General features: G+C 37.0%; 1 protein-coding gene across 3 annotated transcripts in view; it reads right to left on the reverse strand.

The window, feature by feature from the left end:
* LOC122787161 (tyrosine-protein kinase ZAP-70) overlaps positions 1-23,935 on the reverse strand; it is a 730,437-nt gene extending 706,502 nt beyond the window's left edge. For all 3 annotated transcript variants that reach the window (XM_044053737.1, XM_044053738.1, XM_044053740.1), the window contains exon 1: positions 23,764-23,935. The gene's annotated coding sequence lies outside the window, so the exon portion shown is untranslated. The remainder of the gene's footprint in view (positions 1-23,763) is intronic.
* Between the last annotated feature and the right edge of the window lie 3,689 nt (positions 23,936-27,624).

Here is a 27,624-nt window from a genome sequence, read left to right on the forward strand (position 1 = left end):
GGGAACTGTTAGTAAAACAATAAGAAAGAGAAAATTAGAATTACAACAGAAACAATTGCAAAGAAATGAAAATTATAATGTTAGGATTATTTCTTTAAATGTCAATAGCATTATTACTGAAAAATGAGTATTAACTGATTAATTGATGCAAAAAGAAAAGTGTGATGTGAATTGTTTACAGGATATATTTATTAACATTATGCAGAAGACACAGGTTGAGGTAATTTGGGGAAAAGAAATTATCATTGTTCAGCCTTTACTGAGCCCTCATTAAGCCAGTCATTGGATATAATTCCCCCCTTGGCATGTGCATGTCCAAACACATGCAACAACTGAAGCATCCACAGAGGTACCTTACTTAAAGGTACAAAAGCCTAAACATCACCTTCATGTTCGACCTCAAAGCTCTATAATCACTATACTCCGTAGTGTACTCATTGTTAAGAGGTGACCTGTGTCTGGCATAGGAGACATCTTCCAACCCAATACTAATGGATTTATTACACATTATCAAGTCAAATAGCATCAGGAATACTTGGTCTAGGGATCTAAACCTCTTCTGCAACATTAATAGAACTGTTGAGAGGTGCAGGTATATTCGCAGAGTTTCACAGAGGATACCACTGTTATAAAACAGACTCCCCATCCACATAAAATGAAGTGCATCCCTGTCCACTTTCAAGTGCAACTTAGATCTATGGATGGGAAAGAGAAAGAGAAAATCTACTCCAGGACTGCTCCCTATACTACTAATGGACAGATGAAGCTCCTAAATGCTTTATAACATGCATGGGTCCCCATAAATTATCTATGGTATAAACAAAATTATACGTATTAGGGATAATATATAATTATTGATCATGGAATGGGTAAGGCAAGTGCATAACCAAATGGGATAGGTTATTTTGAATACAAAAGGGTAAAGTAGATAAGCTTAAAATGGCCAGCAAGGGCAGATAGGCTAGTACTTACCTAGGAATCTATGAACCTATAAAATATGGAATTTTGGCCAAGAATTATGTTCTGGGTGGCTATAATAATTAAAAGAATTAAATGAAAGTGAAAGATATTATTGTAGTGAAACATGGAAGGTATACTATATGTAATATAAAGGATAATCTTAAAGTATGGAGAGAAATTGTATTGCATGCTTCTACTAATATAACTAAAAGATAGTTATGGACTATACAGTTTTTATGAAGATTATGCAAAGGAGGTTGGAAAAGCAATTTTTAATGTAGTAGGAGGATGGAATTTGTGGAACTAAAGAGAAAAATATTTTGGATACTTCACCATCCACTTAATACACCATCAATGTCAAATCTCATCCAAATGCATGTACCATCCAGAAGTTCTAGAGCCTCAAAACTTTAACTGTTGCTAATAAATAAGATAATTATTGTGGTAACTGACTGTTCTGCTGCCATCTCCAAGGCATGGAACAAACTTCCAACCAAACCACATCAGACATTTAAATCACCTGCAAATATTCATATCCACCTTAAAATATCACCTGCCAACTAATAAACTATGCAACTGTACCACACCAACAGTTTGAAGTATGTAGTCCTAACTCTGTCCACTATGGATTCTATTCAAGTGTATTAATACAGCATTTTTTATTTTACTCGCAATATCTTGAAACATGTATTAACTTAATCTGATAAGCTTTGTAAATAATATCTGTTTACTGTTTTTCTTTTGAATTGTCAAACACGTATTTCTATCCTTAATTTGGAAGTATTCCCTCTCAGGCCTCTGTTCAAAATGGATGTTTCAGTTCACAGACAGACTTTTCCCATAAACAAAATCAAATAAATAAATAAATGAGATGATGAGATATAATACGTCTAATATGGATATTATTATAAAAGGATGTTTTAACTGCAATGAAAGGAAGAATCCAATACAGATAACTAATTATGTTCAAGAATGTATAAGGATGATTCAATCTGAGTTAATAAAGACTGGACAAATAGGAATTACACTTTCATGAGAGGAAGTTTAAACAGGGAAACACATTATTGCAATATTTTCTCAAACTTTTTAGAAGGTAAGAAAAATGACACTGTGTTTGGTTTTCTGATGATTTTGCAATTATATCAGAAATTTCACATGAAGAAGGATAAATAAGAGAAGGAAATGTAAATAAGAAGTGAATTAGGGAGTCAGATAAGGAAGAATTAATAAAAGAAATGTAAATGTTATGGAAACATTATATGTCAATGCTTCATTTTTATAAAGAAATTAAAGAAATATGAGATGATAAAAGAAGAATTAATATAAATGTAAAGAATAGGGGAAGAAATAAAAAATTAAGACTGCTAACTTTAAATAGCTTGGAGTATAATATTTTCGGAGGATTTTGCAAAGGAGGTTGGGAAAATTTGAGTCTAGTAGAGGATGGAATTTATGGAACAAAAGAGAAAAATACTAAGGATATATTTCTTGCAGTGAAGTTGTGAATAACGTTAAGAAAGAAGGAGGTAAAGGAAGGGAGTTAGCATGTTATATAGAGAAGCCATATGATTCAGTGAATCATAAAACAGGTAGAGATTTTGAGAGCTTATGGCGTGAGTGATAAATATATAGAAATATACAGACAGTGTATGAAAATTCTTATATTAAGATAGCAATTAATGCATAGTAAAGTAAGGAAATAAAAACTGAGATGGAAGTTAACAAACATGCTCTTTGAGTACTGCTTTTTTGTGTGTGTCTTAATCATGCATGCATTAATAGTTATAGTTTTCGAGATCATTAAAGATGGTGCTTTGAACATGTTTGAAGAAGCTGAAATTCCTGTATTTATGTTTTATGCAGATAATTTGATAATAATAATAGCAAATGGCAAAGGATGAATAAAATAATGTATTACCGAGGCAGGGAAATGGATGAGAAAAGTCAGACTGAATATGAATAAGGACAAATGTAAAATCTTTGAGGAAATAGTATATATTGCAGGGACATATTTTTCACAATTGGAAATAAAGTGATTACGTATAAAATGTTGCAATGATGATGTGATTGAATGACAATGGATAAAGTTATGTAGGAAATAAAAAAATGTAAGTAGGTGGAGACCTTTTAATTTATCTTGTTCTAAAAATGTATATTAAGTATGCACTTATTGTTTGGGTAAATCAGGATACTTAGGTGAAGTACATTTATTTTCTAAAATTAGAGAAAGAATTGCAAGAAATTGTATTTTCTTTTATTTGGGGTTTGAGGCTGAATGCAATTAAGTGAGGGGAGGTACATTACAATAATAAAGATGGTGTGTTGGGAATATAGAATCCAATTTTTGGAGCTCTTTACATGTGCTTTATATATTTTGCAAATAAATAATGAATAGAAAGATTGTGTTTGGGAAGTGTTGTAGAAAAAAATAAATCAGTTGAGAACTGAACGCAAAAAGGAAAAGAAAATGAGAAAGATTATTGTGATATTGTAAGACGATGGGCTTTACAATGGATATAAATAAGACTGGAAAAAATGGTATGAAGAAATTATGAGGAAGTTCTTTGATGTTATGTCTTAGGAAAACAAATAATCAAAAATAAAAAAAGAACTATAAGAAGTAGGCAAGAAAGATTTAAAATGATGTTGAGCTGAAAGACTTCTTGTGAAGACATGTTTAAAAATTGCTTGTGAAGGTAGAAATGAAGCATAAACAGAAGGAGGATAGATTATATAGGGTTTGCAATGTGGAAGAAACTATGGAGCATTTCATTATAGAATGTGTGAGGATAAAAGAAACCTGGGGATTGTGCTCAGAAACATTAAAAAAAATATTTAATGAATTTAAAACAAATATGATTTATAGATATTCAAAAAAATTGGAAAAGGAAAATATTGATGTAATGGATAATATGATGATAGGAGTTATCTGGATTTTATGGAATATGATATGTAAGGAAGTGTTATATAATCAGACTTGGGATGCTAATATTGTGATGAATAAAATAAAAAAAATGGTTGAAAGTTATGCATTGAAGGATGAAGATGTAATTTTCTTATATTTATGACTGCATGTATGTATATATGTATTATGTTGTTATTAATATTGTGTTAGGTAAGTTTGAGGATTATGATTAATGTATAAAAGGAGGAAGATATGTTGTTATAAATATTTGTTCATAAAATAACCCCTCACCCTATTCTTTTCAATAGGTGTCATTGGATCTTTTACATCCGTCTGAGTTACTACTGTAACTTAAGCAGATGGGGTCTTGGTTTAACATTTCATCCATAGGATGACACACTCTTAAGTAAAGCACTTCCCATATGCTGCATGGCAGTGTCAGCAATTCTTCAGCCCAGGGTGGGAATATAACCCACAACCTTTTACACCACAGTCAACTGCACTACCTGTTACACCACTGACAATGCTGAAGCATCAATTTTAGAAAAAATATTTAAATAATAGTATTATTTTATTAAGTGAAACCAATTAGTATGTAAGTGGTCTAAGGCAAAAGACAACTTTAAAAGAAGCATACTCATTCAAACCAAGGGTTTTATATATTTTTGTTAACATTTGGTAATAATATATTGGGTACTCTAAACATTTATCATAATTTCAAACCAAGTTGTACTGGTCAACCACTTCATGTACCTGTAAGTTAAATCTAAGCCAAAAGTCTTTAAAAAACATTTATCAAAACTTGTTAGTGAGTTAATTAATGTGTTCCATTTGATCTAGTTTAGTTGGTTGAAATTTTAAATTGTCAAAACTCATATTGTCGAGACCATATGGTTAACAATTTTAAATATTGAAAAAAAACTGCAAAGAGGAAAGAGCCATTGACCAGGGTGGCAAGCCCCCACACCCCCTGCTAATTATGTACACAAACTCCAAAATTGCACTGCAGAGCAAAAGGGCATATTCCCTGATCCCCAGTGTGCCATAGTCTCTGTGCAACTCTGTTTCTTCTTCTTCATAGTGTGAACCTGCCTAGAAATGCATCTTAAACTGGACAGATGAAACTGCTTCCATTCAGACCACATTACCAAGCACCCATGAACCACTTTCATCCATCCTCTAATGCTAATGTACTCAAGAGTTGTCAGATTGCCTCCATCTTAGCTGGTTTGCTTTAAATTTAGGTCCACATTTCACTTCTCCTTTTCCATTTTTTTGTGTGTCAATATCCTACAGCATATTGTTGACCAACAGCCTTTATTTACTATATTGTAGATAATGTGTGCATAATGTATATAACATCTGTTTCATATCCTGTTATTGTCAGTGTTTTTGCTGTTATTCTGTCATTACAGAGCTGTTTGCTATCTGTTTTTGTCACACTTTATCTCCAAGCTGAAACTAAAATTGGTTTGCTATGATCAATGTCATGCCCTGGTTAACACAAATAAAAAGATAAACAGAGGAAGCTAATGGAAAACTAATTTCTTAGTGTTACATAAAATGCTATAGTCTGGAAGTAAGAAATCAGGATGTTAGTCCCACAAGGCTAACATCTACCTGAAATCAACTGGACGTATAAGTGAATTTAAGTACACTTTTATCTGCTCTTTTTCATATAGTACTGTATTTAATTTATTTATTTGTGTTTTTCACTAAATATTAACTCAACTGAAGTTGTGGCTGTCTCTCTACAGTTAGTTCCCCACCCACCCTCCTTGTTCTTGTTTTGGTGTTAATGTTAGTGGCTTTGAAGTTGCCCGCCCCTCTTGTAAATTTGTCTTGGATACTCCTTCTGGGCCCATCTCATTTGCTCACTCAACTCAGTGCAGTGAGATCATATTCTGATTTCAGGCACTCCTACTGTATACAAAGAGAGCATTTGGGAAGGACAACCCCTGTAGCCTCTTAATCCTGCTTTGTTCCCTCCCTCAAAAAAAATAAAAAAATAAATATATATAATATATATATATATATATATATATATATATATTTTTTTTTTTATTCAGCTGCTCTTACTGTAACTGTCTTAGTTGCTCTTCTGCATGCTGTTATCTGTTCAGTCGCTCTTACTCTGCACTTATTACTGCTTGTTAGTAACCTTCTAATTTACTGCCTTCTGCACTTGTTTTTTAGTCATTTGTTAATTTTATTGCATTTATTTGAACTGTATTTGCCATAGTGTTGCTACACACTCAGGTGTGCTGGCCTGCACTGCAATTTGAATTGTATTTACTGCTGTTTTAGCTGCTTTTCTGTATAAAAAAAAAAAAACATTATAAGCTTGTTTCCTGCCTTTCCTGTAACTAGTCAAGTCCAGATACAGACTTGCTGTGTCCAGGACTATTGGTAAGCTTCTGAGCCCCCCAAGCCTTTCTGTGTTGGAGGGAAGCCTTCTAGCTTATCAGTGGGAGTGGTAAGCACTAGGTAGCCTATCTACCTTGGGAAGAGTGGGTTTTGGCCCTGAAATTGTAGTTCATTGGCCATTTGGGCAGTTTTTCCATCTCTTTCTACTTTCTGGTTAAAAGCCCGTTTTGCATTTGGTCCCCCTCCTTTCCTATAACTAGTGTAGTCCAGATACAGATTTGCTGTATCCAGGACTGTTGGTAAGCTTCTGAGCCCCCCAAGCCCTTCTGTGTTGGAGAGAAGCCTTCTAGCTTTTTAGTGGGAGTGGTAAGCACTAGGTAACCTATGTACCACAGGAGGAGTGGTTTCTAGCCCAGAAATTATAGTTCATTGGCCGTTTGGGGAGCTTTTCCATCTCTTTCAACCTTCTGATTTAAAAGCCTGTGTTTGTGCTCATTCTCTGCCTGGTAAGCATCAGGTAGCCTATATACCACAAGAGGAGTGGTCCCTGGCCCAGAAATTGTAGCTATTGGTTGTTTGAGCAGCTTTTTCCATCTCTTTCAACTTTCTGGTTTAAAAGCTGCACATGCACCTGTTTCCTGCCTTTCCTATAACTAGCCTTGTCTGGTTACAGAGTTGCTGTATCCAGGATTGTTAGTAAGCTTCTGAGGCCCCCAAGCCTTTCTGTGTTGGAGGGAAGCCTTCTAGCTTATCAGTGGGAGTGGTAAGCACTAGGTAGCCTAACTACCACAAGAGGAGTGGTTCCTGGCCCAGAAATTGCAACTATTGGCCATTTGGGCAGTTTTTTTCCATCTCTTTCAATGTTCTTTAAAAGCTGCACTTGCGCTTGTTTCCCACCTTTCCTGAAACTAGCCTAGTCCAGATACAGAGTTGCTGTATCCATGACTGTTGGTAAGCTTCTGAGCCCCGCAAGTCTTTCTGTGTTGGAGGAAAGCCTTCTAGCTTATTAGTGAGAGTGGTAAGCATTAGGTAGCCTGTCTACCATGAAAGGAGAGGTTCTTGGCCCAGAAATTGTAGTTTATTGACCATTTGGATAGATTGCCCGTCTCTTTCAACTTTCTGGTTTAAAAGACCACATCTGCGCTTGTTACCCATCTTTCCTGTAACTAACCTACTGGGTAGCAGTAGAAAGCCTTAAACTGATACAAGCCTTCTAGCTTAGAAGAGAGACTTTGGAGTGATTAAGTATCAGTTTTCTGTACTTTCTTGCTGTACTTAACTGTTTTCCGCCTAAATACTGATTTTCCAGCATTTATTGTGATTTAAAAGCTTGTTTTTTTCACATATTGTACTTATTTGACTGCCTGAAGTTTAAAAATTTTTTTGTTTAAATAATTTGTTTTAACTGTTTTAGACTACACACTAAAGTGTGATAGCCTTTTCTGATCGTTTGTAGTCATTTAAAGCTGTTTTAAGTGTATTCTTACTGTTTTTGCCTTATCTTTTAAAAAAAAACAAAACAAAAAAAAATTCCTTGTTTCCTGCCTTCCTAAGCTAGTATAGTCCAGTTTTCAGGCTAGTGCTAAATTCAGGGCGTGATACTAGTTTCTGAGTTGCCCATACCTTATGTGGATAGAAGGAAGTTTCTCTGTTCACTGGTGAGTGAGGGTGGCTTTGAGCAACCTATCTGTCCCTGGAGGAGTGGTTCCAGCCCAGAAGTTTCTAGTTTATTGGCCATTTTGGGCTAATTTCTATCGCTTTCATTTCCCTACTATAAAAAAATGCATTTGCACGGTTTTGGACACCAGGCAGTGCTGGTTAGCTATGGTTAAATTATTCCCAGCTCCACTAAGTCTCCTCTTCAGTTTTTCCCTTGAAACTAGTCTAACTCTCAACCTAAGCACTCAAAAAGCATCCTGCAGCCCAGCACTTGCACAGACCTAATATCAAGCACTAATATACCCTGACACTGACTGCCCAGCAGGGCAAGGCTCTTTATTCACCCCTCACCAACCAAGCGACTAAGCAGCTCACCCTACTATTCAGGCAGGTCCAAAGAGCAATTTCAGGTGTACTCCCCAGCCCAGCAGGTGAATCTGGGTATCCTGAGGCAATGTTACAACTGCCTCATGTGCACAGACAGCCCTCTCCTCCTACCACAAAACACTAACATATGTGAGAGATGCAATTATACAGCCAAACTGGAAGCTAAGCTGCCTCCAACCAAGACTGAAATAGACAGTCAAGAGGAGAAGGTTAACACTTGCAATACACCTCCAGCCGCACACAGACCTACTAAAACAGCATTGGCAAAAAGTACACATAAATACACAAAATCATACTCAGAGGCTCTAAATAAAAGCCTGCAAAAGCATCTGAGACCTCCAAAGCAGACACCCAAACAACCTGCAACACATAAAACACAAAAGCAGTGTGCCGCACAATCACAGCCTTAAAGGTGAAATAACATACCTAACACACTAGTACACTGTCCCACTCACCAGGCTGGACAAGCAGAAGGTTAGTGTTAGCTGTTAGATGTTGGGAAACTCTAACACTTGTCCAGAAGAAGAAGGTTACTGTTAGCTGCCTGTTGGGAGCCAGAATCCGCCACATAACACAAGCACTCAGGTCACTCCACAACAAGTACAAATATGACTCTGTCATTGTTCATGTTGATGTGAATGACCTGAGATGTACCTCCCTGGACTACATGAAAAGAGACATGAAAGAGCTCTCTGATTATGCAGCCCAGGCTGGTATGACCCTGAGTAGCATCCTGCCCTCACCAAGAATGATACCTCAGTATAAAGAAAAAATTATCAATTTCAACAATTGGTTAAGCTTTTGGTGTCATTCAAAGGGGATCCAGTGTCTGTCAGCCTGGGATTGACAGCTTGTACCTGTCACCTCTAGGCTTTACTGGCCAAGGCTCTTGCTGCCCCATAGTGCCTTTTAGGCAAGGCTCAAAAGTCAAACCCACCTCCGTAAACAGCACAATTAACAAAAACTGAAGGTTATGCTACTCAGCCAGGAGTTGAAATCTCAAATCAGTATGGAGAACATCGACATCTGTGCAGTAACTGAAACCTGGTTCAAGGCTCCAGAGAGCACCACAGCACTACCGGGCTACAACTCATACCACACGTTTCAGCCACAGAACACAGACCAAAACACAAAAGGAGGGGGTGTATTCATATTCATCAAGGATACCTACATCTCCAGGTTAGTGGCATAGCATGATACCTCTGAGATCATCCATGTGCAACTAACATCAAGCAAATCTGCAATGCAAATTGTGGCCTGCTACAGATCACCTTCCATGACCCAGGACCACCACTCCACCTTTTTGGAGACACTGGAAAACATGAAGGTCCTACCGAACACCCTGATATTGGGCGATTTCAATTACCCTACCATTCACTGGGAAAACTAGCTCAAATGCCCTGGATCAGCTGATGAAAACATATTGCACCTGATCATCATCAACATGGGCGACATGTGTTCCACACTGGAGGTCATCCTGTCATTGGTTAGATCAGACCATAAACTAATCACTCTGGATGTCCACACCCTACCACCACCCCCAACTAAGGAAACCACAGTAAAAAACTTTTGTAAAGCAAACTTCACCTTACTTAAGACAGAGCAAGTTTCACAGCCCCCATGCCCAAGATGCAGAAACCTTTACAAATGCACTCTATGAGCACCTACAAGGATGCATGGATCGTGCCATCCCTAGCAAAACCAAGACACACTCCTCTAAGAGAAGGAAACCAGTTTGGTGGACCCCTGCCATAAACAGGCTATACAAACAAAGGAGGAAACTATTTCCGAAAAAAAGCAAATCCCAAGAAGAAAAGACATCCCTGATCAATATCAGTAAGAAACTAAGTAGCCAAGGATTCAAAAGATAACCACAAAGCCTTTTTTAGCTATGTTAAGAATCTAAGTGGCAACTCACATAGATGCACTGAACTAGCACAAAATATACTGAACCTACTGATATTGCCAACATCCTGGCAGATAGATTAAGTGCAAACTTCACTCGCCTCTCACCTCCAAAAGGGCTCACAACAATACCAGAAAAGTGCAGTGTCCCAAAAATCACAGGCGCACAGGTGAAAACAGCCCTTTCAAAAGCCAAAAATACAGCGTCAGTGGGACCAGATGGTGTCCCAGGCTGCATCTTGCATGAACTACAGAACAAACTAACCCCTCACCTAAACACATTGCTCAACCTCAGCCTCTCCACAGGCTATGTGCCCATAGAATGGCGCATAACAACAGTTATTCCTCTCCACAAAGGAGGGGCCACAACTGACCCTGGAAACTGTCATCCCATAAGCCTGACTAGCCTGGTCTGCAAGGCTATGGAGCGCATCATCATGGAACTTATTAACAAAGACATTGGGAACCTCCAAACACTTGACCTGACCCAGTTCAGCTTTAAACCTGGTTGACTTCTTTGAGACAGTCACCAAGGCCATAGATGAGGGAAAGGTGGTTAATATAGCCTACCATGACCTCGCCAAGGCTTTTGACACCATTCCCCACTCGGGTATTACAGAAAAACTCACCATCCTGAACATAAACCCCTACATCATGAGATGGGTTGCCAACTGGCTTACAGACATAACTCACACGGTAAGAATAGTGGGCTCCAGGTCCGACTCTAAACCAGTCAAGTGGTGTCCCGCAAGGCTCAGTCCTAGGACCCCTACTGTCTGGCATATACTTCTCAGAAGCACAGGCAAACACAGGAGGACTATGGCTAACCAAGTTCGCCAATGACTGCAAACTGAGAGCCAAAATTGACTCTCCAGCTGTCACGGACATCCTCTAAGAGGGCCTTACTGAGACGGACACTTGGTGTCAAAGTCATGGCCTCAAGCTAAATGTCAAAAAATGCATAGTCATCCCGTTTGGGAAAAACAAAACACCCATGAATTACCACGTAGGTGGCAGCCCCAGAAGAGATAATAAGAGATCTGGGGACCCAGGTAGATAGTAATCTCTCCTTTGACAATCATATTGCCAAAGTAGTTAGAAAATCCTTCTATGTGGCCCATCTAATTACTAAAGTGTTCGCATCTAGAAATAAAGAGGTTATAGTGTCCCTCTGCTCGTCACTCATTAGACCCATCATAGAGTACAATGCCCCATTTGGGATGTACCTCACAAGACACTTCCAACAGCTGGAAAGACCACAAATGACTGAAAAAAACTCTGAGCAAGTGATATGCCACTGAGTACAGCCAGAGGTGATCTCTGCCTGACTTACAAAGCCATGTCCAAATCAGAATTGATGGACATGTTCCACCTAAAGAAATCCAAGACACTGCTAGACACACACTCTAGTGAGCTAAACCTTGCCACAACAGTAAATAGAACATGCTGGAGGGATAGATTCCTGTCACAGAGACTCCCCATACTTTGGAACAAAATTCCAAACTACATTAGGCAGACTTCAAGAGAAACCTTGACGAGTGGATGGGTAACAGAAAATACACCCCTGGGATCACTTCATTGGCTCTGCTTGACAGAGGAGTAGTTAATTAATCAATGGGTTATAAATGCCCTCGGGCAGATAGCCTAGTCCCTACCTATGAACCTATGAACCTAAGTGAGAGGACAACATATGGTTCGAGCAGGAGCTCTGCAGAAGATTCATGATTCCCAGAGCTGCATGGTCTATTTAGGGCCTATGTTGGCTGTGAATTGAAGGAAGATTAAGTGAAAAGTTTATGTAAAGCTGGAAGGAGTGGCTGTCTGTGGCCTGCAGCTATAATCTCTGTCTTGCAATCTGGTTACTGGAAGGGTGCGTGACACTGAGTAAAATGTTTTTATCACTGTTTTGACCTCCCACAGATGATCATTCACTGCTGTTAGGACCTTTCTTTGTCCAGCAGGTCAAGCAGACCCATATTAGTCTCTCCAGGACTAATTCAGACCCCTGTCCTGCACCAGTGATGAGATTGAGGAGACAGGGGTTGTGCCACACTGCTGCTGCTACTGCCGGGGAGTGTTTCAAACCTACTATCCTGCCTCCTTGAGCATTCATGCCCATCCCCAGGGGTTGACGTGCAGTAGGTTCAACAGTGTTTCAGCTCTGTCCCCAAATGCATGCACAGAGCTGGATCATGAACAAATTTGGTCTTAGAGTAATGGATTAGGGGGCCCATTACTTAGCCGTTTCATCCCCAGTTACCATAAACACTGCTCTAACCCATCAGTGTACCAAACCCATCAGTGTACATACTATTTTCTTTACTTCGACAACGATTAGAGAAATTGAAAACTTATTTTAAATTTTATAACAAATACTGATGGACTTTTTCTGCCCTTGAAACCCATATTCATTGAAACCCACATTTAAAGAAATTGCATATGGCCAGTGGTACATTAAGTTTACCTTTGAACTGTTTTCAAACCCTAGCCTCCTTGCACACATTTTAGGACCATGCATACATGCATGTGTTCTTTGATGCACCATATTGATTGTGTTACTTTATATTCCTTGTATAATACAGCACCACTTTTTAGAGTGTTTTAAATTTGTAGGTGTGAGCATTTTTCCAGTAAGCAATGAAATAAAACATATAAAAGAAATAATGACAAATCTTTCCATTACAGAACATTACAATCACAAAAGGCCACTCAAACTTCTGCCATTCTAATCCACCAATATCAGTCAATATGCACAATCTCTACAGAAGTAAAAGTCATCTGAATAATTCCACATTAAAGAGATCTATAATTAATGAAGAGGTGCTGCTGGCAAATAACTTTACATTTCCCTGTTTCATGTACAAGTTCAGTGTCTGCTGCCCTTGAAGAATAAATTGCCCATGTTACATTTTAAATACAAATGGTAAGCTGGTAATATTGCAATAGGGAGTGGCTGTCAAACTGGCAACAGGTTCATCGTTACTATGCATCTCACCAAGGAGGACACATTCAGGAGTCTAGAAACACCATCCCCCCAGTAAAGTGCACTGCAAAATCAGCATTTCATCTACAAGGTGTGGGAGTAGAACCCACAGCCTTATCCACCAAAGGCAACTATGCTACCTGTTGTGCTAGTAACACTGTTTTAGAATTTTATAGCACAAACACTGATGTCCATTTGCTAAACTCAAAACAGACTTAGTATGAGTAACAGTAAACTTCTCTTCCCTAGAAACACAACACTTTTTGAAAATGCACAAAAACTCAACAGTCCTTGAAAATTTACCTGCTGATGACAGTTTTAGTTTTAGCCTGAATAAGTTAACCAATCTACCATCACTTACTGAGGCATTTCACACACACACACACACACACACACACACACACACACACACACACACACACACACACACACACACACACACACACACACACACACACATTCTCCCTAGCTCTTGCTTGTCTCTCAAACTGAACTGCAAATTCCCAAATCCCATGTTCTGCTCCAATGTGTGTCTGTCACACATAGACACTACTAAGGATCCACTCTTCATGCATTCTTAAAAAAGAAATGTAAGATTTGTGGCAGCCCTCCATGGTCAGGGAGCCCTAGGTGACTGCCTAGGTCATCTAGTGCTGGATCCAGCTCTGTGCATACATTCACATAAGTGGGGGTATTACCACAAGAGACAGGGATGGAAGACTTCCAACACCCCAGGGTTACTTTTTGTTATAAAATATTAAGCAAACTACTGGTTAATGAGACTGACCAATTACAACTCATCCCGGTTGTCACTGTTACAAGTTTAAGCAAGCAGTATGGATGTCTTTACATGGTGTCTGCATAACATATAATGAATCCTAAAGATCCAGGCATTACAAGATCCACGTCAGTCATCTATTTATCTTTTGTTACTCCTATAATCATCTGTGAGCTTCACCTTCAGGATCAATCCTAGGCACTTAGGAATAAATGTTGCCACAAATACTACCACTACAATGCATTTTTCTTATATTAATTACCTCTGTTTTAGACCATTTCAGCAAGAGTGTTATTTAAACTTTCGGCATTGCATCAGGGATTTGTTAGCTGATAAAAGCATTCTAAGCAGAGACTAACTGAAGTCTTGTGGTGCAGAATTGCATTAGAGTCTAAAATGGTTTAATTATATGCCATAACATACAAGATGCTTTGTATTGCACTGATATCGTATGATAAATATGATACATTACACTATGTGCATCATTGTTCTGCAAGATTTTCTGCAAAGCTCATTTGGGGATGCACTGAGAAATGGAGATATGTTGAATTATAAAGTTATCAGTTGCATAAACGTTTGATAGTCATACTCTGTATCTAGAGGTGCATTAAACTGAATCTGTCCAAAACCATCTCTGCCATATCTACATCATCATCTATCTCTCTGGTCTAGATGTTCATCAGACCTATTTGAAATATTAAAACATTTTAAGAGAATGGCCATTCAGTTTTGCCCACAATGCATGACTTATAAAGATTCTGTAAAGATCATGTGATCAATTAAAGCATTTCTCATTTATTAGAAGAAAAAATATAGAACAGTTTATATCTTAGAAGAAAACATGAAAGTATTATTTATAAAACTGATCACTGGTTCTATTAAAATGTGTTAATTATTTAGGTAAGGTTGCTGAGGGCCAGTAATTGACCCATACTTGCTATTCATTTTGGACTCTTAGAATAGTTACATTAGGTAATAGTGCTTGTTATAAATTTATGATAAAGTGAGTCTACTACATAAAATTCAAGATTATGCTCTTTACATGTCTTTCTCTATATCTATTTATATATCTAGATACATATATATACATATATGTGTGTGTGTGTGTGTGTGTGTGTGTGTGCACATATATACCAACATATGCATCTTTCCTCATGCACACACCCTTAAATTCTTACCTAGAGTTTTGGCAGAGCTGCATTTCACTTCTTCTACCAAATAAATATCCCTCTTCTTCATTGTCACCATAAATGGACCACCACTGCACATACGACATTATCAGTGCCCTGCGCAACAGTATGGTAACTGTAACACCTATAGAATGCACTTCGTACACGATGTCCCAACTTTCTGCACATTATCACTAATCTTGTTTGTTCCACTGTTCTGTAATGAAGCCATTAGCCAGAAATCTGTAGCTTATGATCCCTCAATTAATTTCCTCTTCTGTCATGCATAATGCTACCCCCTCCAAGCAGGAATTATTTGGGACCATGTTATCTCATCAAGACAGTTTTGGTGAATGTAAATAAAATGAAAGCAGTTCACTGAAACCACTTTCATTAACAATGGGCATTGCCTTTTTCCTCTACTATTGTGTGATCTCATAGTGTATAATTCTGGAGTGTGTGGAAAGGATGCGTCCCCCACATCATGGGGTGCAGGCAGATTGCCACATGCAAAAAATGACTTTAAATGTTGCTGAAAGTGGTTTTGGTGAACTGCTTTTGTTTTATTTGTGTTCACCAAAACTACCTTAGACAAATTAACATAAATTCAAATATTTTCATTTGATTCTTCCACAAGAAAGCATTTATCACTTTATTTAAATTCCATCTTACATAAATCTTCCCAACCTGCAGAGCACACCATTGACGTGGATCCCCTTCACTGTTTAATTAATTCCATTTTTTTTGTCTCCCCAGCTGCTGACCATCACCATCTTTCCAAAGATTCTCAGGTCATTTGTTCCCTATCATTAAGAACATGGTCATTGACTCAGGAAAAAATCAGTCTAAGGGAGCAATCATCAAGGCAGGGATGTGAGTTGTTTTGTGCAGTGGCCCTCTGTGGTCTATCAGTATGCAACATGGGTAGGGCTGCAGAAGTCTATCTGGACTTGCAGCCCAAGGGACCTTCAGGGTGCATGTTACCATTTATCCAGTCACTGTCTCAGTGTTTGCTACTGCTACTTCTTCTGGCTACTTAGAGCTTGACTGAAGTCCCTAATTTAAAGGCTTGGCCATTTTTTCTTTAAGCTATAAACCTGCCCATGGCGACTGCAATGAGTATCCATGCCACCACAGGGATATGTTATGTCCCTCCATTTTTACATCAGTGTTGCATCACTGGAGCCAGCAAGCCACCACTTAGCTGAAGAATGCAGCTGTTGACCAGTATTATCACTCCATGCCCCAGGGTGGGTGAACCAGCATTCGCCACTCCGTTTCATCCTGCATCGCTCTGCTCTTCTAGGTCAAAGATATTTACTCCTTTTTGGTAACGTCACTACTTTTATTTGGCCTGGCTTCAATCACAGTTTTCCTCTTCATCTTACAATTATTAATTCCTAAATATGATGACTTGCCTGATTTAACTATCCACCAGATCCACTGCTTCTCAACTGATTCATATTCATCTGCCAATCTCATTCATCAACATTATTTATGTCTGTATGGTGTGGCTCTCACACAAAAGATGCACTGCCATTTTTCTGGTTCCTTCAATATTTGCATTCCATCTCCGGACCATGAATCGACGTATCACATCATCCCACTGTTCATCACTTCCTCATTTATCAAATTCATTGCATGTGTCCTTTCTTATAATTTTGTATTGTAGTATATAGCATTAAAATTAAACCAGAACACATATGTCAATCACCTTTAAATAATGATGTAAGTTTAACAGTTCATATGTTGTAGATTACCATGTTTAGTTGATGACTCATTCAGTCGTTGACTTTTTTGTGAAAAAACATTGGTGGTATAAATGGTCGAGGTATGTTATAGTTGATTTGCTAAAGGTTGAATATAAGGAAATTCAGTTTATTCTGTCTATCCTTGTGTTTGTGCAACTGAGGAGTTAGTATATATTAATTCCTGGAAGTGGGGACTGATCTCCAAATTGATGGGCAGATCTTCCCACATTGAGTTAGTGTTGAAAGTTTTTTTTTTTTTTTTTGTTAGAGTGATTATTGCAAATCTACCTGAATCACTTACATTTGTAATTGTTACCCTATCAAGTAATTTATTTTTAAACATATTTGTTTGGGTTTTAGGTTTCTTTTGTAGTTCAGGTTAGTGTAGGAATGATTGCAAGTGTCACTGCATTGTTTACATTTGCAATCATGCAGTTTCCATATATTTTTTATTTACTGACTGCAGATTAAGGAATATACATCTTCAGATACTAGTCATTCATAGATAGTAGATTTATAGGGTCATGGGAGGTTATTAGGGTGGAGGCCCTGACCATGGTTAGTTGGTTGTTGTTAGCAAAGGGAATCAGTGATTAGCACTGACTGCCTCTGTCCATGACGGATATAGGTGAATTTACAATCTCCCATCCAATTGTCAAGGTTGAACTTAAATGGGGTCATTGAGCAGCTCTGCTTCACGTGAAGTGAGAGTTTATTCCAGAGGAGTGGTGTGTGCTGGGGAGGTCTCTGGCCTACAGTAGGCTGTTAGGAAGTACCTCTGCACAGGTGGGTCTGTGTGACTTGACCTTGTCTTGTGTAAGAAGAGAGGTATGTGTGTTAACAACCTGCTTGATGTCTTGTTTATTATTACATGACAGGATTGATTCTAGTTTCATGGTATAGTTACATTCAGTATTTGTTTGCTTTAGGAGCAAGTGGTTGTCAGTATACATGAGGTAATTACTACATTGCCCCAGGATTCCCAGGTCAGTCGGGCTAGCTGCTGAAATGTTGTCCAAATATTGTTCAGAATGTTGCAGATTTTAAAAGTAAGATGCACTGTGCAGTTTCTCAAGCTTTAGCAGTGTAATGGGGGGGGGGATTCCTAGTCTAATCTTATGGTGCTCGTTAGTATAAGCAGATAAGTTGAGACTGGAAGGAACTTCCAAACACAAATTATAGTAAACACAGGCAACTTAAGAAGCACTAAGTAAAAATGTGCACCATAGTTTGACTGTCGAGGCAGTCAATATTCTGGATCTACTGGTTCATATGTAGTTAGCAAACATGTGGTCTAGGACAACATTAAGGAGTCCAGCCCAAATTATACCAAAGAACTGTCTGATTAAGTCCCTTACTTAAGGTTACAAAGAATGGAAATGCAGACTGAGGGAATCAAACCCTGTACCACAGGAATTAGCTCTTTAACAGTCATAGCCTTGTCTCTTTGTGCTAACTGCCAGACTCAAATCTAGAATGCTAAATAAGTGTAAAATTACTTAAAGGTTAAAGGGAGTGATTTCTCAAATGATACTTTTATACTTACTAACAAAAGGGCGATCTCTGATCCAGCCCTGCTGGAAATGCTACACATTCATAAATCTAACTGCAGGAGGGTCACTCGCTCCAGGGATCTTAACCTAACATCTGACATGAACAAGTCATGCTGGAAGAATAGATATATCTCCCAGAAACAGCCACTTCTCTGAAACAAGCTTCTAATTCACATGAAACAGAGCCCCTTCCTGACCCTCTTCAAACACAACCTAGATCACTGGATGGGTGGCCACAAATTCACTCCTGGGGTGGTGCCCATGTCCTTCCTGGACAGAGGAAGTCGCTATTAACTATCTTATCTCTACAAACTTCACTCACCTAGCCACCAACAGCTGAGGAAACTTGGGATACATATGGCTAGGGCTATAAGGGCTCGGGGTCATTAGCCTAGTAACCACCTATGAACCCTTAAATACTTGAAACATAAGGAAACTGACTGTGTAATAATAGACCAAATACAGTAGTAAATAAGGTTGGCAGCAATTACCTTAAAACTGTCAGATGTTACAACACTTAGCATGATATCCTACTTCATGTTTAGATCTGCTTGCTTGTTCAAATCTCCAGTCTGAAGGGTTGCATCACTGCATCAGAAATTCACTTTCTGGATGAAGAACTGGTCGGGTGAGCTAATTTCTACCTGGCAGCAAGTCCTGTGCTACAGTGATATAAGGCTTAATAATCATACAGATGATGCATGTTTTAATCAATACACTGAATATCTGCAATCATGCATTGTGATGGCCCACAGCAAAAATACTTTGTTCTTTCCCTATGGTGAACAGGGCACAGTATACTGACTGACATCCTCCTACAGTTTCTTTCATATTAACGGTAAAGTTATAACCAAAATACAGTTATCCATCAGTATATGTATTTTAATCTTTCTGTGAAAATCAGAACAGCTAGATAGATTGATACATAAGGCAATCAAGTATGTGCGCATTGTGTGTGTGAGGGTGAGTGTGTCTGTGTGTCCATGTGAATTTTTGTCAATGATGTCCAATTGAGTACTAAAATAATGATCCATCCAGTCCATTCAGAACATAGAAATATACTGCACTCATAGAAAGCCAATTTGTGTCCATTGAAAGTCATTCTATACATTTTGTTTTGTTGTTTTTTTTTTCCTCTGCTGTGTGAAACATTCAGATATATTTTATATATGTATGTACTTATATGCATTTTTTAGGTTATAGCACAACACTGCAACGTATTCCATGATTATAGTTAATACAGTTTATATCCTTACATGGGGCAAGTGAATTCATAAAATTTTTTAGCTGTAATGGAAGTTAAATATTTACGTGTGTACCACGTTTATACTGTAGTTATTTATAAAACCATTTCTGTTTTTTATAAATTTGTTAACCAGGTAAGGCCACTGGAATTAAGTGTCCCTTTTTGGGGGCAGCCATAACTCTTAACCTTTTAGCAAGAAATCTGGACAAAGCTATAAATAAAAGTGGGAGAAAGGCTGAAAAATATAAGCAATTTCTAAATATTGCTCTTACAAACTTAAAAAGCTGCTAGAATAACAGGTTGTGCATTAGCATACATCTTCTGAAGGGTATGAAGTCTGAAACTCAAATGTCTGTCATTATTTTCTAACTTGAATCTTTGATGATTTGCCACGAATTTGCCAGAAAACCACAATTTTATGAAAAATGGACCGAAAATATGAGGCAAAAATCTGGACATTCTGTGAAAATCTGTACAGTTGAGAGCTATGCAGGTATCTCTTGCTCAGTGTCACAATGTAGGCAAAATGAGGAGGGAAGGAAACAAATCATTAACAGCCCAGAGCCTGAACCATCTGGACTACGTGACAAACTTTCTCAAATTTAATAAAAATGAAAATAAAGGAAGTAAGTATGAAAGTCGTGAGTAGTACAAAATGTAAAATAATTGATTGACTAGTTTGTCAGGTTATTTAGCTTAAATGTTACAGATTCTGTGAGTATATATCATAACTGTACATTAATTTTAGATCAGGCTAATCATTTTTCTATATTGTTTCTTCACGAAGACAAACATGTATTAGTGCATCAAACAAATCATTATTTCTTAGAGAAAAGGTTGTAATTGTTAATGGTGAGTTTATACAACTAATGTAAAAATTAATTTGCTAATACTTCATTTCATATAACAGGTAGGCACACAGAAGGTGGAAGGATGGCATAATGGTTAAGGTGTTTACCTTACAAATACAAGATGCAGGGTTTGATTCTTATATGGGGTAATTAGCTAGGTTTAAAATGGCCCACAAGGGCAATTAGCCTAGTACTAATCTATGGATACTGCATGTTAACTAAGGAAATTAATAATGCAGATACCAACATAGGTATAGGAAGTGAAGCTGTTCTGACCTGTTTGATGTTAATGTTCTCCTCTTTTCCAATGTGATAAACACAATTTAGCTTTTACTGACATTCTTAATTTCTCTTTATATTAATATTTTACTCAAGTGGCAGATGTATTTATTCATTAATTTTATACAGAGTTATATATTACATGGATTTGGAAAAGACTCCTCTTTGCGAATGTTCTCTGCAGCAGGACATAAGAACTAAAAATGTAAGTTCCATAAAAGATAAATTTGGGCACATACTGCTTTTTCTCCTTGCACATTTGAAGCTGTCATTGAAACATTATTTAACATAGCAGGATGCAAATATATAGACTCAATACTGAAATTCCTCAGTCACCATTTGGTTGCCCATAATTCTTATTTGCCCATAATTCTTATTAAGTCATAATTTTTTGGGCTCTTTCATCCCTCTAGTAAAGTGCAGCTAGGGTGGTGATGCTCCTTCTTGGTTAATATAAGGAAAAAGGAGCAAATAAATACATAACAATGTGTCAGAGAGTTTTGAATTTTATTTTTTTCCTTATCTGCCTAGTAGCAGGATTGTTTGAGCTGTTTGCATATCACACCTTATTTATAATAGAAGTGAAAGGGGTTGCATTTAAAACAAATCTTCAATTACTAGCACAATTCAGATCTATGACAAGTAGATTTAAAACTTCTGTTTATCTTTAAGAGAAGAAATATCACACCATAGTAAAAAAATCTGAATGTTAATTGCATTAAGATTTTCGAATACAAACAAAGCAAGCTGAAGTTCTGCCCTCCATTTTTAAAGTTTGTCTCAGACCTTGAAGTATCTATCCTGAAGTTATAATTTATGACAACATAAGATAACTGATGCATAGTTTATTAGCAGTATGTTAGACTTTACTTTAAAGTCTGATTTTTATAATGCAGTGCTTCAGATGTTTATATCATGCATGAAGTATAATATAACATATCTGGAGGTTCATCTCATCTTGTTTTTTTTTTTTTCTTAAGTTGAGTTTTCAGAACTTGATTTAACTTATCTTATTAAAATCAGTTATTGTGGTTGAACTATGCTCAAGAAACTAGCAGCCTAACTAATAAGCATTGCAATAACCAACAAAAAATAGTTGTCACATAAACTGATTTTAGCAAAACAAATGAATAACTAAACATTTCAAAAATATGTAAAGCTGTTATACAGGTCTTATGATCTTATCATTTATGCCTAGAAAAACATTAAATGACAGTAGTAAAATATTACAAATTAAGTGGCATTTGTCACAAGTCTACCATGTTTCAATTTTCTTCAGAAATGCAACATCTGAATTCCTGTTTTAAAAAAAATTAAAATTCTGAAAGCTTTTTCTTAATGGTTCAAATGTTTCAATTTTTTGTGTATTAATTAGGCAGAGGTCTGCAATTTAAAGCATACTATTCTGTTTTCAGATTAATTTTAAATGTTTATTTTGTGATGGCTAGAGTACCATTTCGCATTTGGAAAGGAACAAAGTGAACTGCTAGGAAGATACATAAGACTTAGAAATCAGAGATCATTATCACAAATTATTATAATCCCCAGCTGTGAGACAATAAGAAGACTGCATACATTAGAACTGCTCTACCTTACCTAACAATTACAGATAAATACATATAGCCATTTAATCAAATCATTCACTCCCTCAAAAATTCTGCAGCATGTGACCTACCAACGTCTATGCTGCAGGCCCAGACTCCTAGTGAAACGAATATATACCATAATGGCAGATAAAATATTTGCTTCTGAATGTCAGTCACAATTTCCTCTGTTCTTTTACCAGACAGAAAATTAACTTCCCAAAGGCATAAAAGCAGAGGTGTTTTGTTACATCAGTGTTTAAAAGTACTTGGGTATTAACTTCCGATATGAAGTCAAGCAATAAAAATTTTGATAACCAGAAAGCTTACACAACTACTGCATAGTTAGGATATAGTACACTGGTAGCTTATTTGTTTCTCCAAAATGTTGTGAGCTATATTAAGCACAGCATTTGAAAATTGTATTGTGATTAATGCTCATGCATGCATTGGATTTTGTGCATTCCTCCTGCATTACCTTTAACTCGTGCAGCAAAACACAGATGACAAATCACTGAAGTGTCATCTTAAATAAAAATGCAACTAAGAAAGAAATATGTTGTTTTCCAGTCCAGAAGATGTGGTAGTAACAGTACCCCTGTATTCTTATCATTGCTTGTTGTTGAATCATGGCTCAGGGGTTCCAACTAAATAATTATGGCGTGAGATTACATCACAAAAGATGAATGATGCCCTTCACAATTTATATACATTTGTCCAAAAAAGGGTGCAAACTCTGCAATAATGTTAGAAAGTGAAGTAATTTATTTAGCAAAAGTTCTTGTATCAAATATACTTCTTCAGATTGAGATGTCATAAGAAATGCACTTTGTATGAAAGCATTCTCTATAACAATTTTTTTATCAGTTGTCCTAAAAACAGCTTGTAAATACAAACATTTTTTTCTTATTTTGTTAATTGGACAGGCTAATAAACACCATATTTTGAGTCCCTTTGTACCTTGCACAACATTAAAATGTTGTCAATATTCTTATGCAATTTGTGTGGTTAGGGAACCAGAAAAGTTTAATGTACTGCTTTATTTTGAATACTTAATATGCAATTAATTGGGTCTACCATCTACAAAAAAAAGATACTGCTTAAGATTTATGCTAGGATGGTCTACTTTTAAATAACTAAAAATTCACACATAATCTTATCCATTGAATACAATTCAGGAAAGGAAGTTAACCTATTTTACAACTGAGTAAAGCAATTTAACAACTTATCTATTTTCAGAGATCATATTATTTATAATGTATGAAAACAACATCTTTAAACCAAAACAATAGCAGTTGTTTGCTCAGTACAGGAAATACAAGAACTTTTTAGGTCATATTTAAGCAAAGAAAAGCTTCCTTCTCAGTGCCATTACAATTTTACTCACCTTCTTAATCATGTACTTTAACTTGTGTATGTAGTAATGCAAGCAGGAATTATACTGGCTCCTTAGCTGAAAATATCCCTTTGTAAAGAAGAGGCATTCTGACAACTTAGAAAAATGTTTCCCGAAACTAGTAGCTGCATTAACAGAGACAGGAAAAGAACAAGCCAACAAACCTTGTGACAATGAAACCTGTGGGCTGTGAAAAGCATACTGTTCAACTGTTTTCTTAGAACCGTGACCTATTTCCTCAGCATCTGAAAAAATACTGTCAAGATGAGAGGGGAAAACTTGAACTTTCCTATGCATTTAATGTTACTTTAATTCATTTCGTATACGCATTAAATGATAATAGTGTTGTATTTTTCAGCTTGCTACTTTATTTACTTTTATAACATTAACATGATTAGGCACATGATTTGTTTTCATTACTCATACGTTGGAGAGTGCACAGGGGATTATGCCAGTATATAAGGGTTAGAAGTACAATACATGAAACACCTTTCCTCTTCTCCTGTAATTTCATTTCCTATCCTCTCTCGGCCAACACTCTGCATAGGTACATAGGCAGCAAGCCTAGATGCTTTTGTGACCATCTGGTTCTCCTACCTTCATCCCCATCACATCTATAATAGCCTCACTAAAATGTGTCATTCCAGCCAGAAGTTCTTAAAACTGGGGAAAATAAACCATTTACCCTACAGACAAGGCTACATAAATCAAACATATCATGCTGGCAAATGAACTTAATATGCCATACTGAATGTCATTAGCCACATCTTAAGAACAACGTCTTATCCTACTCACTGTTCCTCTGCCTTCTATAGGATTAGCTTTGATGACATTATGTGGGTGTGGATACCCATCTGTTTCATGCAGCTTGACTATAAGCCAAGACAATCATTTCAGGATAAATCTTTAACACTGTCAGGGGAAAGGAGTCTATAAATATAAATACCTAATTCAAATTACATTTTAGCACTCTTTCTACAATTAAGCCAAGGAAACAAACATGGATCCAGTACTTCAAAATGATATACCAATGTCTGATACCAGAATATTTATTCAGCATGTCTGTATTTTTCTAAATGCAAAGCTGTAATAACTATGCTACCGGTCTGCCAGCATTACACTGCACATGGAGGAGAACTGTTACTTCCAAACTTATTACAATGGTTAGAAGTATATATACTAGTGAGAGTTACACTAATATAACATTTAACATGTTCCTCACGTATGTCAGGAATTCACAAATTCACTGGCTTTAATTACATGTAAGTTGCTTGTAAAGCAGCATGATAATTAATGTTCAGGTTGTCTTTTTAACTGAAACTGTAGTAAAAAAAAATAAAAAGTGGGATGGTAATGGTAGATATCACTACTTAAAACAGAGTGACAGGAATTGTCTACAATTCATATAATTATCTCAAGATATGTTTCTTATAGTATGTATTTCTTAGATGAAAATGTTGCTAAAATGCAATTATGAAGTGTTCTACAACTGTTATTCATGTCTGTTGTTGCTCTTTGGTTTAAACTACATGTATTTCTTGTAGTTGTGTAAAGAAAATGATTTCTAATAAGGTTCATAATGAGGCAGCAAGGGAATCACAGATTAAACATGTGAAGAGAAATTCTGGACTGGTAAGCAACTAACTGGTGCAGTGCATCGTGAAATACATTATGCAACGCAAGAGGGCAAAAGAAGGTCTTATGGTCATGGAGGCAGGGGGAAAGGGTTTTCAGCAAGTTAGGATGACAGAGGTACGAAATGCATTTGTACTTTGTTTTCTCAAAATAAAAGAAGATGGGGGCAATGACGAGACAGGAAATTGTAGATCTGTACAAATTTAGGAGTAAACAGGAAAGAAATGGAACAAGCACTAAAAATACATGATGTCAAAAAGAGATTGTATTCAGTACACTTAGCTATCAGAAGTGCACAATTTAGATGTGAAAATGCTATGATCCTTTTTTTTAAGTTGGGAGCTTGTACCAGAGGCCTCAACAATAAATGTGTTAAAACTGTAACACAAAGTTTAGGGGAAAAAGTCAGGAAATGCCCAAAATTTTTTTAGTGACCAGAATTCCTAGATTTCAGTAATTATTTATTTATTGGCATTTGTTGACCGGGAAAGTCCAATTTGGTCAGAAACCCATTTTCAGTGGAGGCCGAGGGAGAAAAGCTCCACACAAAGTACAGACATTTTGACAATTTAAAGTTGTGTGTACATGTTACATTCCATTACAGAAAATTACAGTTTAACTTCAATACATTATTACATACAGTTATAGACATAACATAGATTAATCTGTAAATAGAATAACAGTTTAAGGTCAAGTCTATCTAGGCTATCAGGTAGAATTATATTCGTAAGAATGTGAATTAAGTCATTACAGGTATAATTTGTATTTAGTTTTTCAGGATTTAGAGTGTGAACTATTTTAGTGTAGGATGACTGAGACAGAGGGATTATGATGGTTAAGGATAGTCGCACAGAAAGAGAAATGATAACAGGGTAGGTATGCGAGTATGGGTATAATAGTTTGAGATATACAATTTGGGAGAGAGGAGAAATATGAAGATACTGGGAGTTAGGGTAAGAGACTGGGAGATACTAGGTGGTGGATTGGGGGAGAGAGTGGGAGAGGACGTGGCTGGAAGGATGTAAATCAGCTACTATGAGCTATATAGGTAAGAGATAAGGTGAGAGTATGTTAGTTTTTTGGGAGAGGAACAAGGACAGGTGAGAGGGTTATGAAAGTGATTTTTAGAGGGTTAAAAGTCTTAAAGGATTCTAAGATAGTGACATTTGAGGGCAGGGTAATCCATAATGCAATGGTAAAGGAATAGAGGCTTTGACCAGCTCTTTTATGTTTATATACTTCTAAAAGCTGTTTATTAGTGGAGCAGAGATTTATGAATAGGTAATCCAGCTGTAGGATTGGTTTTAATGCTGGAAAACTGTCAGGCTTATATATTGGGTCCCCTTCAGAGGATTGAAATTGAAGATATTCAATCCTCAAGGACCAGATGATCGAAGTTCTGCAATATTGAATCTTGTGAATGGAGATCCCAGTACAGTGCCGAATGAGAATTTACCATTCTGTTCATTGTAGTACAATCTCGGAGTTGGTATATTTAAGAAGCAGGGGGTGTGGGGGTGCAAAAACATGAAAGAAGAAGTTTTCATATTTTAGGGGGGTTTTTTTTGGATTCGATATTGCAGAACTTAAATCGTCTGGTCCTCGATGATCCGAAGTTCGATGTTCTGCAATTTCAATCCTCTGAAGGGGATATATTACTTTATGTTCTTGAGTTAGTTGAACATAACTGAGATATTGGGGGAAATCTATCCAATTTCATTCATTGAGGGCATAACAAGGATGTGTGTGATGAGATAAGCCAGTTGCAAATTTAGCTATTTCATAGTAACATGATTGCAGCTTCTTTATTGAGAGTCATGTGGAGGTTAGTGAGGATGGGGGCCCTGTACAAGAGGGAGGAGAGCAAGAGAGTATTGGCAAGTGTTTTTTGGTGTGGCTGTCCATGAAATGCTTCAGTCTATAGAGTCTGCCAAGCTTAAAGTGTGTGTTTGTAATGGTATTTAGTATATAATTTTCAAAGGCGGGTTTACTGTCAATGGTGATGCCCAATAGCTTTGCATGAGTTACGATTTTATTTCTGTATTGTTTTGTGAATATATTTTAAAGCCCTGGAGAAGAGATTTCATTGGGAACAGTAATAGTTTGGTCTTTTTGGGATTAAGTAGTAATTGTGCATTGTTCAGCCAGGTTTTGATGGAAGTGAAGGTGTCTTGAGTTATTTTTAGGAGATGAAGGTTATTGGAGGAGGAGATAACT

This window comes from Protopterus annectens, chromosome 13.part0 (assembly GCF_019279795.1).
Source record: "Protopterus annectens isolate FY-2018-M chromosome 13.part0, PAN1.0, whole genome shotgun sequence".
Taxonomy (NCBI): Eukaryota; Metazoa; Chordata; order Ceratodontiformes; family Protopteridae; genus Protopterus; species Protopterus annectens.